Raw genomic sequence first — 16,264 nt, 5'->3', positions numbered from 1 at the left:
AATTCAAAAGAGATGGACGGTAGCTTATTTAGCTTTACAGTTACCACTCTGACCAAAACATTCCATAAACAACTGGGAAGTCACCTTCTCTAATCCACTAAAAAGAAAAACATTCAAAAGCTTTTCTTGGTCATTTGAAGTTCTTCCTGTTACTCATCCACATATTACAGTAAGAGTGAGCCCCCCCATACACTCTTTTTTTTATTTAGCTTCCCCCCCTCCTTTAAAATGTTCATTTGATATCTACACAGATGATGGCAGTCATTGCCACTTGACTGTAATGAAATTTAATTCAATCAGCTTTATTTTTGTGCAGGTTCCTTTTTAAGAATGAGAGGCCACACAAACTCAATTGGAGCCCTTTTCTCGCAGCTGAGTCCTCCTGAAAGGCCATGCATGCTAGGGACTCCGTATATTTAAAGAGGTTTGAAAATGCAGGACACTGAGGAGGACAGTCATCAGATGAGGTACAGGAATTGACAAACAATAACATGGCAGTTATAAGCAATTTTTTTAAAGGTTTTATTTATTGATTTGACACAGACAGAGAGAGAGCGCGCACACAAGCAGGGAGAGCAGCAGGCAGAGGCAGAAGCAGGCTCCCTGCTGAGCAAGGAGCCTGATACAGGACTCAATCCCAGGGACCTGGGATCATAACCTGAACCAGAAGCAGAGCTTAATCAACTGAGCCACCCAGGCATTTCTATAAGCAATTTTTTTTTTTAAGATTTTATCTATTTATTTGACAGACAGAGATCACAAGTAAGCAGAGAGGCAGGCAGAGAGAGAGAGGAGGAAGCAGGCTCCCCGCAGAGCAGAGAGCCCAATGTGGGGCTCAATCCCAGGACCCTGGGATCATGACCCGAGCCGAAGGCAGAGGCTTTAACCCACTGAGCCACCCAGGCGCCCCCTCTATAAGCAATTTTTAAAAGCACACACACACAATGCACTAGCACTAAAACAGTGTGACAGATTCAAGCAAACTATTAATAGCAGCGGCATAAAAATGTTCATTTTTTAAAAATTTGGCGGGCCATGTAATTGCAACAATTTTTTCTTACATGTATTAATGATGACAAACTAGTTTGTTTTCTGTTATCAGCTTCAGATAACTGTTGTGTAACTGATATCAAACAAAATTTCAACTTCTACCATCAATTTTATTCAAAAATTCAGTCTTTTGTAAATTCTTTGATATCTAACTCCAGTTTTTGTTATTTTTTAAAAAAGATTTTATTTATTTATTTGACAGAGAGAGAGAGATCACGAGTAGGCGGCGGGGGGCGGTAAGCAGGCTCACCGCTGAGCAGAGAGCCCAATGCGGGACTTGATCCCAGGACCCCAAGATCATGACCTGAGCCGAAGGCTGAGGCTCAACCCACTGAGCCACCCAGGCGCTCAATATCCAACTCCAGTTTTAAGAAGACAGAAAACTAGGGGCGCCTGGGTGGCTCAGTGGGTTTAGCCTCTGCTTTCGGCTCAGGTCATGATCTCAGGGTCCTGGGATAGATTCCCACATCAGGCTCTCTGCTGGGCGGAGAGCCTGCTTCCTCCTCTCTCTCTGCCTGCCTCTCTGCCTACTTGTGATCTCTGTCAAATAAATAAATAAAATCTTAAAAAAAAAAGAAAATTTAAAAATTTGCTTATATTCACAATGGCAACAGATCTACACTGAAACCAAGATTAAAACTCTAAGTCTTAATTATTTCAATTTTGTCACTATTAAAAAAGTACTGACTCAGGAAGTATGAATAGGCTTACATTGAATCATAAAGACACTTGAGAATAATAACATTCAAACTCACCAAATCCCCCAGCCCTAAAGATCTGTCTTTGACACATTATCAAAATTTGGCTTAACTCGTTAATTTTATTTAACTTTTTAAATGAACTTTAAACTCTATGCAAACTATATGAGCATGGCATTCTAAGCTGCCAATGATAGCTGCAATACTAAATTTAGCGCCATCATCAGCGTTTAATGAGATGGTTTATCGTAAGAATGAGCTCATTTCTATTCATGGGTATGCCACATAAGAACAGGAAAGGTGGGGCACCTGGATGGCTCAGTTGGTTACGCATCTGCCTTCGGCCTAGGTCATGATCTTGGGGTCCCAGGATCATCCCCTACCTCAGGTTCCTGGTGAACGGAAGTCTAATTCTTCCTTGCCTTATGTCCACCCTCTCCTCATCCCCCGCTTGTGCTCACTCTCTCTCTCTCAAATAAATAAAATCTTTTAAGGTTAAAAAAAACAAAAAGCAAAAAAAAAAAAAAAAAAAACAAACCCAGGAAAGGAATTCCTGTGCAAGAAAAATAGGACAAATCAAAATAAATGTTTGCAGATTATTATCATAATCAAATTATGAAAACAACCAAATACACACAAAAATCTTTTTAAAATTAATATAAGAACAGGTAAATTTAAAGAAAACTCTTGGTAGTAATTATTTCAGAAAAATATTCACTATAGAGTTACATCATATATTGTTCCAGAGAATAAAGCAGATAGAAAACATGTTTTAACACAGTAGTTCTAAATCAAAGATACATCAGAAATAGCTGGGGAAACTTTTGGAAAATACATAAGCATAGGCCCCATCACCCCAACACCTGGGTTCAGTAGATCCAAGGTGGGGCTTACCACCTGGATTTTACTAGACATTAATTACACAGATGATAAAATTAAATGTCCCCCAGGTGGGAAACATGACTTTAAAGAAGAAATATGAACTCAGTGTGAAATCGGGTCTCATCCTATTTATTTATACCCCTCTCTTATTCTAGTAAGAATTATGAGATTACACGAGGACATATGAAGTGTATAACAAAAGAGTATAAATTAAAAGGTAAAAAAAAATGAAGATAGAAGAGGAAAGAGTAAGTCTTGTTTCCTTCAAATATTCCTACTGGTGTTCAGAGAAGAGGTAACATGAAGAAAGAATCCCACTGATACTGTATTTTAAAATAAATGAATGGCTGTTAATTTTGAAAATGCCAGCTTCCCACTGAAAATTATGGTATCCTGACCCATTTTAGCTCTTGAGTCTTTTGCGTGGGCCCAGGAAAAGATGAGGAATGTGACTCTAGCATGAGAGGTTCAGACCCATATGGAGCTGAGGCTAGCAACTGGTAACATTTTTTAAAGTTTCAACAGAGAAAACTCCTTCCTCTCATACCAAGACATCCTGCATCATCGTTCTACACACACTATGAAAAAGCACTAATCCATCGGCTGATGATGCCCAAATCCTTTCATATCTTGTTAATTCACACAGTGGTCACAATAGCTGCCTCATTTAAATGAGTAAATATTTACCAGTAAAGATGATGAGAAAGACAACCAGGACACAGGACTCCTCTTTTACAACCCGGCAGTTAGAGACTCCATTATTCCGAACGTAGTATGATTATTTTTTGCTACACACCAAGGACTAACAGATCAACAGAGCTCAGCACTGCTAATGCTAACCACAACCACAGACCAGAAATATTTTCCCGTTGTTCAATCCTCACAGGAGTAAAAAATGGAAAACACTTGGCATTTCCTACAAGACTAGCTCAGTCCAGTTTTACCACCTAAACTCTTTCATATTCTCGTGGTAAAAAAGAGTCATTCTTCACTTCCAGTATGTCTTCACATTAAAATAAAAACCTTTCTGCAAGAAAGAAAAAAGCATTCCTTTTAAATACAAGCTGCTAGGTTTCATAATTAAATTCCTGTATAGAGAGAAAAGATGAAGATTGCAGCTTTGCCTTAAAGAGATAGTGGCCCCCTCTTTCCATAATATGAATTAAAATCAGAAATTATTTTTGATTGTGTGATAGTGCAAGAACACCAAAATAAAACAGAACTTCTGTGCAACTGAACCTAATCAAACCTAACTATTGACAAAATATTTTAGCATAGTGTGAATGAGTCAGTGATATGAATTAATTTCAATAATAAGCTAAACTTTAACATAGAGTAACAGCATCTCCATCTTATAGAGTATTTGGATTTTAGTACTGTGAAATTGTTGTAATATCTGTATTTATTTCAATATATACTGTATCATGAAATTGTTAAAAATATATCATTTCTTTATTCTTCCTGGGGCAAAATTTAAAAAAGAGTGTGTTTACTTCCTATGATTATTTTTAAAGTACACTAATAAAAATTTAAAAAGATGAATGTCCCAATTTTTGCATATATTTTTCTCATCTCTGAAACTCTTGAACTTAAGAGAATAAAAATAGTACTAATGATATCATAGAGCCTGAACCATTTCCTTTTTCTGTATTTCCTTAAAAATTTTAAAACAACAGGACATGAAATCCAGTTCCTTTAGCAGTACCATTGTCTAACCTTGAACACCTCACCTTCTCATTCAGATCCCTGGAAAATATCCACATATTTCTTAATTCAGTGTCATTTGGAATTTTGCTCTTTTATTTTTTTATTTTTATTTTTTATAATTTTGTTCTTTTGATTTGCAATGGAGAAACCCTACTGAAAAAAAAGTCCTATTAAAATGAGAAGCATGAAAAAAAAAAAAAAAATGAGAAGCATGGCTGCATGAAATGTACCAGAAAACATAGATCTGAACCCTAAAGTAATTATATACCTTATATGTTTTTAGTACTTTCTAATGATATATGTTAATTTTTCTGACATTTCCTTGAGAAACCTGGATGTAAGTCATTAGTTTGATGAAATAAATTCAATAAGCATCTTGTGTGTCAAGAGGCTAAAATAAGACTAGAATTAGTCTTATTCTGGGGGCACTCTCCAAAATGCCCCCAAATACAGCTAGTCTCCACTGCTGTTTAAAAACACCTTTGCATGGAGCACTGGGTGTTACACGCAAACAATGAATCATGGAACACTACATCAAAAACTAGCGATGTACTGTATGGTGACTAACATAACGCAACAAAAAAAATAGTAATAAATAAATAAAAAATACCTTTGTATACATGTGTAAAAGATTAAAATAAAGATGTTTTAGCTAACAGTAATTATAGCTCTAGGTGGATATGATTTTTCACTTTCTTCTTTCTGAATCAAAAATATACACTGTGGCATTCAAATTGTTTTGACTGGGCTAAGTATTATCAATTTTTTTTTTCACCCAAAAGATACCAGCTGAAATTCTATGGGCTTTCCAGGTCTAGCTCAAATAAGTTCCACTCAAATAAGCAAAAATATCCTGCCAAAAATATCCTGCCCGTAGAGTATAAACATTAAGATGATCCCAGATTTAAGTGAAACAAAGAATACACCAAGGCTAGCTGATGTAAGCCACCAATTTTGCAATAAGGCATTAATTATGTCCATACCTACTAGCGGCAGAATACTGCATAAACACTGTATAAACATAGAATGTTAATAAATTTTAGGTCCCAGAATAGAAATGAAGCCATTATTTAGAGTCTAAGCATGCTCAGTGAACAGAATGCAAGGCATGCTGCCGACATTCCTCAGTGTCATTTATGTTTGATCTTAAAGAAGCCTCTCATTTTATATATTGTAAAATTATCTGTAAACTTTTCCATGCTTCTCCCCCAAGTTCCTCTCTTAAAGACCTATTTTTAACTTGTCACATGTATAATAAATGCTTCCTTTATGTATACCATGAAGTATACATAAGCCTACCATGATTGTTTTAAGTGACTCTGCTATGGATGGGAAGAAGCTGCTTTTGGATGACTTGTAGCTCTCTTCACTATAACCAGTGGGATCTAGTCAAGATGATCTGCTCTGCTTAAACATTTATTCTATGAGCACTTATTCTAAGAATTCTAAGAACAAAATTCTTCTTACCAAAGCTAACCAGAAGTCAAACCCATTGTCTCACTAACAACTGATCCAACAAAAGAACATCTTAATAAAGTTGCAAAATAAAACATAAGTCAAGGTCAGTCAGTATATGTACAGAAAATGTCCTATGTATTCAGTGAAGATACACAACCAAACACCCCTCTAACCTTCCTATACTACAGAGGCTAGAAAATAAGAAACATTATTTCTTAGATGCTTTGCAAATAAAATTCTGTGATAACACAGGTTCTACCAAACATTCGCATGTGCACACAACTGGGAACTGAAGAAAAGTGGCAATGAGCAATGAGAGGGAGGTGGCAGCCAACTCCAGGGAACCTGTTCTAGGACAGCCATGGCTTCATGGCTGAAGCTCTCTCACTCTGTCATTCCTAACTGGGTAAAATCTAAACATTGTTCTCTGTCTCTCCCAGAAATTCTGAAAGCTACCTAATACCCAGTGCTAAGTCCCTCTCAGTACTAGATAGCCAGGATGGACTCTATTGCCCACAACAAAAACCACAACCTAAGGATAATATTATTTTAAGAATAAGCCAACTTATTAAAGCTTGTGCAGAAATGTTCATGAACAACGAAGTCTATGAAAGAGGGTGAAAAGACTTTCCAAAAGAAAGGGAAAAAGCAGAGATCTTACTGAGAGAACCCCAGGAACACACAAACTGAAGAACCACATTTTATTCAGATGGTACAGCAAACTTGGCTGCATTTTATCACAAGGGTATGATTCTATTAGAACACGTGGGAAAGTTGCAAATTCTAGCATAAATATTTGGAATGATATTTACCTTACATTAAATTAGTTTTTACAAGCAAGTAACAAGGGGCGCCTTGGTGGCTCAGAGGGTTAAGCCTCTGCCTTCGGCTTGGTCATGGTCTCAGGGTCCTGGGATCGAGCCCCACATTGGGCTCTCTGCTCAGTGGGGAGCCTGCTTCCCCCTCTCTCTCTCTGCCTGCCTCTCTACTTGTGATCTCTGTGTCAAATAAATAAATAAAATCTTAAAACAAATTTTTAAGAAGCAAGTAACAAGATATAAAAATCAAGGTTGTCATAAGTACTAATAAGCAGTTCAAAATTCAGTAAAGACACCTGAAACAGATATGGCATTTGGCTTATTTAGTCACACTAAAACCCCTTCTGGTAGGCCAATGTGGAAGTAGCAGGTACAGTATGAGGAAAGCAGCGTTTCAATCCAAATCTGCCACTTCCTTGTAATATGATAAATGGATCATGTGAGGAAAACAACTTTAGAATTAAATGAGATGTCTGGCACCTAGTGGGTATTTGATAAATAACAGCTGAATCAGAACCAAATGAAGAAAAAAAAATACAAATACATTGAAATTGAAATTTAACAATAAGTCTAAGTTAACAGTCCAAGATATTAAAAGAAGACAAGTGACAATGCTCTACGACAAGGAATTCTTATTTCAGGATTTAAAGTAAAGACAATATGGAAACAGGTAGGGATTAGTAAAGAAAAGTTGGCAAAGGTCAGATTTTAGCTGGTCCCTTAAAAATAATGTATATATTTCAGAATTATTTATCCACTCCTTCATATACTGACTGCTTATTGCATTCAAGTAACTGTTCCAGGTGCTGAGGATCCAACAGTGGAACAGATAAACATGGTGCAGAAGCACTAAATGAACTCTGTCAAAGAATACCTTTCCCTTGGCTGTTCTTTTTCTTTTTTTTTTTTTTAAGATTTTATTTATTTATTTTTGAGAGAGAGAGAGAGAGAGCATGTACACAAGTAAGGGAGAGGGGCAGAGGCAGAAGTAGACTCCCAAGCGGGAGTCCAATGAGGAACTCAATCCCAGGACTCTGGGATCATGACCTGAGTTGAAGGCGGATGCTTAACCAGTTGAGCCACCCAGGTGCCCTGCTGTCCTTTTTGACTATCTCTATGGTTTTGTTAAATGGCTTTCATTTCAAATACCTCAGAAAGTCCTATTTCTCCTACAAGATGGCTTGTAAATCAGCAATAAAGTTCTACACATTCAGAAAGTTGTTTGGATCCTGAGTAGTTGTATTTTTTTAACAGGGTAAAAACAGAAACCCAAAGCATTTCAGAATCACCAAAGGCAACTAGACAATAAAGCTGAGAGGATGTATTTACTTTTTATTTCCAAGAATAAAATATGTTTGCAAAATACACTGTACACACAAAAACTGTGAATTTCAAAATCAAATCTAAATTATATCCTTCTTTCTTTTTTTTTGACATACTCCTCATAAAAAGAATATAGATATATAACATCACCACTAATCTCATTAACCTCTAGCAAACTCATTCTTGCCATGATCTTCGATGACTACAAAATCCTGAGGACCCTTAAAAGACTGCCCTAAGGACTTAAAGGTATAAAATAAGTGGCCATAATTAATTTTCATAAGAATATTATGAATAAAAAGATATAAAGTATAACAGCAAATACATGAAACATGGAGGAAGGAATAAAAAAGGGGTTTTTAAAATGTATTTGAGCTTAAATGTCTATCTACTTAACATAGACTGCTATATATTTAGGATGTTATAAATGAACCTCATGGTAACCATAAAACCAAAAGTATAATATATACCAAAATAAATAAATAAGTAAATAAGAAATCCAAACACCATACTACAGAAATTCATCAATCACAAAGAAAGAGTGCAAGAAAGGAACAGAGAACTACAAAAATGACCAGAAAACCATGAACAAAATGGAAATAAGTACATACTTATCAATAACTATTGTAAACATAAATGGCCTAAATGCTCCAATCAAAAGACACAGTGTGACATAACAGATTAAAAAAAAAAAAAAGACCCATCTATATACTGTCTATAGGAAACTCACCTCAGACATGAAGAAACATACAAAATGAAAGTGAAGGAATATAAAACATTTACCATGCAAATGGACATGAAAGAAAATAAAAATAAAGCCAGGGTAGCAATACTTAGACAAAACAGATTTTAAAACAAAGACTGTGGGGCACCTGGGTGGCTCAGTGGGTTAAGCCGCTGCCTTCGGCTCAGGTCATGATCTCAGAGTCCTGGGATCGAGCCCCGCATCGGGCTCTCTGCTCAGCAGGGAGCCTGCTTCCTCCTCTCTCTCTCTGCCTGCCTCTCTGCCTGCTTGTGATCTCTCTCTGTCAAATAAATAAATAAAATCTTTAAAAAAAAAAAAAAAAGACTGTAACAAGAGATAAAGAAGGGCATTACAAAATGATAAAGGGATCACTCCAACAAGAGGATATAACAATTGTAAATATCTCTGCACCCAACACTGGAGGAACTGAATACATCAAACAAATATTACTGAATACAAAGGGAGAAATTAATGGCAATACAATAATAGTAGGGGACTTGACACCCAACCTACATCAATGGATGTAAGGAAAGTCAATAAGGAAACAGTGTCTTTGAATGACACATTAGACCAAATGAGCTTAACAGATACATACAGAACATTCCACCCAAAACAACAGATGACACATTCCTTTCAAGAGCACATGTGACATTCTCCAGAACAGATCACATGTTAGGCCATAAAACAAGTCTCAATAAATGTAGGAATACTGAAACCATGCATCTTTTCTGACCACAATGGTAGGAGACTAGAAATCAATCACAAGAAAAAAAAACTGAAAAAATCACAAACATGTGGAAGCTAGAAAATATTAAATAACCAATGGATCAATGAAGAAATCAAAGAAGAGCTAAAAACAAAAACAAAAACAAAAACAAAAAACCAAAACAAACAAACAAAAAACCCCCCAAACAAACCATGGAGACAAATGACATATATACGATGGTCCAAAATTGCAAAAACAGTCCTAAGAGGGAAATATATAGCAATATGGACTTATCTCAAGGAACAAGAAAAAGTTCAAATAAACAATCTAACTTTTCACACCTAAATGAACTAGAAAAAGAAGAACAAACCAACCCATGGTGAGTAGAAGGAAAAAGATAACAATGATCAGATCAGAAACAAATGACACAGAGACCAAAAATAAATAAATAAAAATAGAAAAAAAAAAATCAATGAAACCCTTAGCCAGACTCATCAAGAAAAAAAAGAGAAACAACCCAAATAAAAAGAGAAGGTAACAACTGACACCACAGAAAGGATTATAGTAGAATACTATGAAAAATTATATGTCAACAAATTGGACAACACAGAAGAAATGAATAAATTCTTAGAAACACAATCTTCCAAAACTGAATCAGGAAGAAGCAGAAAATCTGAACAGACCAATTACTAGTAACAAAATTGAACTGGTAATCAAAGAGCTACCAAAAAGTAATAATCTAGGACTAGATGTATTCATAGGTGAATTTTACCAAACGTTTGAAGAAGAGTTAGTACCCATCCTTCTCAAACTATTCTGAAAAATGGAAGAGGAAGGAAAGCTTCTAAATACGTTCTATGAGGCGAAAATTACCCTGATACCAAAACCAGACAAAGACACCACAAAAGGGAAAACCACAGGCCAATATCCAACAATACATTCAATGGATCACTCACCGTGATCAAGTGGAATTTATTCCAAGGATGCAAGGAGAGTTTAATATTTACAAATCAATCCACATGATACACATTAACAAAATGAAGGATAAAAATTATGATCATCTCAATAGATGCAGAAAAAGCATTTGACAAAATTCAACATTTGTTCATGATAAAAACTCTCAAAAAAGTAGGTTTAGAGGGAATATACCTCAACATAACAAAGACCATATATGAAAAACTCACCACAAACATTGTGCTCAATGGTGAAAAACTGAGAGCTTTCCTCTAAGATTGGGAACGAGACAAGGATTCCCACTCTCACCACTTTCATTCAGCATAGTACTGGAAGTTGAAGCCATAGATAGCACTCAGACAAGAAAAAGAAGAAAGAGGCATCCATATTGATAAAGAAGTTAAACTGTCATTATCTGCAGATAAAATGATCCTATATATAGAAAACCCAAAAGACTCCACCAGAAAACTATTAGAAGTGATAAATGAATTCAGTAAAGTTGCAGGATACAAAATGAAACCAGAAATTAGTATACCCAGAAATACCCAGAAATTAGTAGTACCATAAGTAATATAGTCAGGGATGTTGTAATAGTATTGTAGGGTGACAGATGGCAATTATACTTGTGCTGAACACAGCATAACACATAGAAAAGTTGAATCACTATGTTGTACACCTGAAACTACGTAACATTGTGTCAACTATACTCAAATAAAAAAAATTAAAAAGAAAAAACATAGCCCCAGGACCCTAATCAAAATTACTGCAAAGTACATTTAAAACAAAAGTACTGAGTAACAGAGATGATCAAGTGTAACAACGTGTTCTTACCAACAGTACTGGACTTCATTACACAGTGTCCTTAGATTCGGAGGTACTCCACAGAGAATCCCCAAATTTGCAAATCCTTCCCTCAAGCTTACAGATCCCATGTTTTTGGATCACCAAGGATGGTAAATGAAATACCTTTCAGGCTAGAGTTCCTTATTTGGCAGGATTCCTTGGTCACTTGTTTTCTTCCCTGGACTAATGAATTTGGTTTTATCATAATGTTTATTTTTATACACATGCCTAGAGGCCTCCTTCTGTGTTTTTAGAAATCTAATAAATACCTCATGATAACTAAATTTGTTAAGATAACACAAAAGTTTGTCTATTATTTAAGAAGTACACGGTTTCAATTAAATAAGGAGTAAGTGCATAGTTCAAAAAAATTATAAAAGATGTGAATATCAAATTTTGATATTTTTTTAAAAAGCAAATATAAAACCTATGGCCTTTTAAATGGCAAATTTGTGTAACATAAGACTCTTCCTTCGAAATGAATCTCTATAATTGCACAAATTTTGAGGCATACTTTGCATTTTTTACAATATATAAGTTGAAAGGATTATCGAGTTAAACCAGCTAATATCTTGCCTTTTCAATACATAACGTTTTGCTATGTCCTGTCATATAAACACTCCAAGTAGTTTTAGTTGTGAGCTTAACATAAAATACCACAAGTGTCATTACATGCAACTTTTGACTGTGTCTCTGTCAAAATGAGAACCTAAGATGCATTTTACAAAGTTTCGGTTATAAAAAAACACAATGTTGAGATGGAGTTCTATCAGTTGAAGACAACCACTGATTTTTTTAAATTCCTCCATTCCATTATGTTGTTTTTAAAAAGCTAGCAAGTAGAAAAACAGACCAATACTGAAAAACAAACTGATGTGACAACACTGGCATGCCAAAGCAAATCAAGCTAATGTGAGGGAAAGCATTCCAAATAAAAACAGATGGTAGTGTAGGGCCTCAACCCAGTTCCCTCTTATCTCAGAATGAGCCTCATTGTCTGCTGCTTATTGTTTTTAAAGATGTACAAGCTAGAAGAAAAAAAAAAAAAAGGCTTGAAAATGAGTAAGCTAGAAACTATTGTACAAGCTTTGGGTAATTTGAGGTATAGACTCTGGCACTTAACCTTTCTCATCCTTAATTTTGAAAGTCAGGAAATTCCACTTTACTGGAATATTTTAGAGTAACTACTTGGTTAACTTTTGGTAAATCACTTTGATCACTTCAAAGAGGCTACAGAAAGAGATTATTATATCATCACAAAACTTTATTTTGGAAAAACACAGAAATACATAGAAAATTATAATTCTAGAACTGAAATGAATTTGTCTCAAAATAGAGTCTCCTGATTTATTCTATAAGAACTTGTTCTCAGAAATCAGGAGTTGATCTAAATAATTATCTCACTTTTTCTACATTACAGAACACTATAAATAGAAAAGCTCTTAAATGTTTTTATGGGGAGAATGAGAACAATGTCTGAAAAATCACACCTATCCCTGACATACATAAAAATAAAAGCCATTCCACTTAAAATATTTTTAGGTTTCCTAAGCCGCTAAGATGGTGCATATTTCCATGAATATCTACTTCTTGCCAAGCATGGTGCTGTGGTCTAGCCCACTGGTTCTCAATTCTGTTGGGCCTAATATCCCTATTTTATAAACAATACCTTCAAACATTTGCTTTATAAGCTTGAAAAAATCCACAGACAATACAATGCATAATTTCAAATAAAAATACAGGACAATGCCTAACCTTTAGTACAAGGAAAATAACTTGTTATAAAATACTACATAACTTCAACCAATAAACGGTCACAACTACACCAAAAAATATAATGTTGAATTTGGGTGCTTACAGCTAGAAAGAATCACTATGGATATGAAAACTCTATCAGCTGATGCAGGTGTGGTATATTCGTAACTCAAATACCATAAATGGCAATACCTTCAGTGATGTGATCTTCTAAAATGGTCAGGGTGGTAGGCAGAATAATGTCCCTACACAAAGATGTCTGAGAGTCTGTGAATATGTTACCCCACATGACAAATGGAACTTTGCAGATATGACTAAATGAAGCGCCTTGAGAAGAGGAGATCATCCTTGATTACGCATGTGGGTCCAATCTCATGACATGAGTCCATGAAGCTGCAGGACCTTTCCCAGCTGGGGTTAGAGGGAGAGAGGGCAGCCTGAGAAGGACTCAGTGCTCTACTGCTGGCTCTAAAACAGAAGGCACTATGTGCGAGGACTGGAGAGAGTCCAATCTAGAAGCTGAAAAAGACACGGATGAATTCCTTCATAACCTGGGTATAAGGAAAGACTTTCTACCCATGACTCAAAACCTAGATGCAATAGAACAAAATATTAATAAATCTATTATGAGGCAAAGAAAAATAAAGCCAAAGAGCAACTGACACTGAGAGAAAATATATGTAGCATATAGCACAGACAAAAAGCAAAATGGCTAACACATTAATAACTCAAAAACAGAAAGGAAAAAAGGCCACTCAATAGAAAAATGGGCAAAAAAAAAAAAAGGTAATTTAGTAAGAAAAGACATGATATAATGTCCCTTAAAATTAGAAATGATTTTCAGAGATACATTGGGTGGTTGAGTCAGTTAAGTGTCTGCCTTTGGCTCAGGTCATGATCCTAGGGTCTGGGGATCGAGTCCCACATCAGGCTCCCTGCTCAGCGGGGAGCCTGCTTCTCCCTCTGCCTGCTGCTCCCCCTGCTTGTGTGCTCTCACTCTCTCTCTCTCTCTCTGACAAATAAATAAAGTCTAAAAGAAGAAAGAAAAATGATTTTCAATTCTCTCCTAATATAAGAAATACAAACTAAAACTACTCCTTAATACCATTTTGAAGTATCAAACTTGCAACTATTAAAAAGCTTGGTAGCCAGGGCACCTGGGAGGCTCAGTCTGTTAAGCATCTGTCTTCGGCTCAGGTCATGGTCCCAGGGTCCTGGGATCAAGCCCCACATCAGGGTCCCTGCTCAGTGGGGAGTCTGCTTCTCCCTCTCCCTCTCCCTCTCCCTCTGGCTTGTGCACATGCCTGCACACTCTCTCTCTTTAAAAAAAAGAAAAAGAAAAAAAAAAAAAAGCTTGGTAGCCCTGTCTGTCGGCATTGTTGATGGGAAAGCAAAATGGTATCATATTTATAGAGGCAGATTTGGCAATTCCTAACAAAACTACCCATGCATTTATCTATTGACCTCACAATTCCACTTACAGGAATTAATCCTGAAGATACACTTCTAGGGATACCTGGGTGGCTCAGTTGGTTAAGCGACTGCCTTCAGCTCAGGTCCTGATCCTGGAGTCCTGGGATCGAGTCCCGCATCAGGCTCCCTGCTCGGCAGGGAGTCTGCTTCTCCCTCTGACCCTTGCACTTCTCATGCTCTCTCTCTCTCATTCTCTCCCTCTCAAATTAATAAATAAAATCTTAAAAAAAAAGATACACTTCTAATAACGAAAAAACACATATGCACAAGGTTATTCACTGCAACTTCGTGTGTGATTATAAAATATTGGGAATCAAACCAATTATCTGTATATAGGGCATCGGTTAGATATGAGGGAATAATATGCAAATACAATGAAGAAGAATGAGAAAGATCGCTTTTGAAAAGGTATCTGCCCTTAGTTAGTTTACACTTTCTATTACAACATTCACAGATGATATAGAATTTTTAAGTTTTACTTTTTCATCTTGACATCTACTATATGCACACGAAAGGAACAGATTGTCAAACAGGAGTTTGCAAATGATGGGAGAAACAAATAGCTAAATTCCATCAATTTCAAGATACACACTTTTTAAATCAGGATACACCTTCAATGGACAGAATCTTAATACAGCTGCTGGTCAGCTAATTATTCTCTGCCCGTGTCTGAACCTGGTTTTGTATATCTACTTGTGGCGAAAAGGGGCAACTATAATCCATTCATGTTTTGGTCAACAAATTAAAGACCACTTGGGAAAAGAATATGAGTCATAGCTATTGCCTGAAAACATTTCGGTCAATCCCTTCTGTTAAAGTTAAGACCAATATCAAAATCCAAACGGCTATCAGCAGCTTGGAAGAATATCCTGGAAATAATGGACGAGCACTCTGTTCTTGACAAAGCATGGAAGATGCAGAGAATAGTATGTGAAACACATACACCACCTTTAGAGCTGAACCAAAAAGTGCTTTAGAAGAGTCAGACTGAAGGTAAAGAAGTTTTAAAAATGTTTCCACCATTTACTGCATTTATATTTTCCTTTTTCTGCATGCACAAGAGATACATGATCTAAATTAAGTCTAAAAGAGTTCAGTAAGAATAAAATAAAAATTCTAATTGATAAAGTCACGTCCTAATTTTATTTGCTGCATGACTTTCTTAGTAGAACACAAAATAATGGCATGTCTTACAACTGATAGCATACTGGCCTGCATGAAATACAGTACTATTATAGTATAGAACCATAGCTTTAAGAGCCAGTAAAACACACAGGAAGTACATATAAATCAAACTGGGGACTTACAGAAAATGCAGAGATAGCAGCAGTGGAGCTAAACTGTGAAGAGTAAGCAAACTGACCCACAGAAGGAGGTTCATACAGCATGAACCAAGGCAAGAAAGTATGGCTACCTCACACAGCCAGTCACACTCAGGAGACCATAAACCATTCTGTATGGCTGGAGTTAAAAGGTGAATGTTAGCTGCACGGGTTGAAGCCTCAAACCCAGCTAAGGAAGGTTTGCAGGGGCAGGAAAAAAAAAAAAAAAAGCAGTGTGCTAAGCAACAGAATTTGAATATTAGCTTCCAAATTATTAGAATTGATTCAAAGGCTTAAAGCAGGGGGAAAATTAGAAAGAACAAAATTTAGTGTTGGAACAATAAATTGGGAAAAACCCAGACTTGACACGGGTGGAAAGCCGAGAAAGTTAGAGTTGATAACAGAGGTGAGAAGGGCTGAGCCCCAGAAGTAAAGCTATGGTAGCAGGAACACACAGAAGTACTGACATAAACACCAATAAAAATGTGATAAGGTGGGCACCTGGATGGCTCAGTCGGTTAAGCCTCTGC

The 16,264-nt window shown here is 36.2% G+C and overlaps 1 protein-coding gene across 6 annotated transcripts in view; it reads right to left on the bottom strand.

Moving 5' to 3' along the window:
* VWA8 (von Willebrand factor A domain containing 8) overlaps window positions 1-16,264 on the bottom strand; it is a 339,288-nt gene that overhangs the window by 234,945 nt on the left and 88,079 nt on the right. The window lies entirely within an intron of this gene.

The sequence above is a fragment of the Lutra lutra genome, chromosome 3, assembly GCF_902655055.1.
Source record: "Lutra lutra chromosome 3, mLutLut1.2, whole genome shotgun sequence".
NCBI classification, from domain to species: domain Eukaryota; kingdom Metazoa; phylum Chordata; class Mammalia; order Carnivora; family Mustelidae; genus Lutra; species Lutra lutra.
Note: the sequence above shows the minus strand (reverse complement) of the source record. Positions and strands in the feature narration are given on the sequence as shown.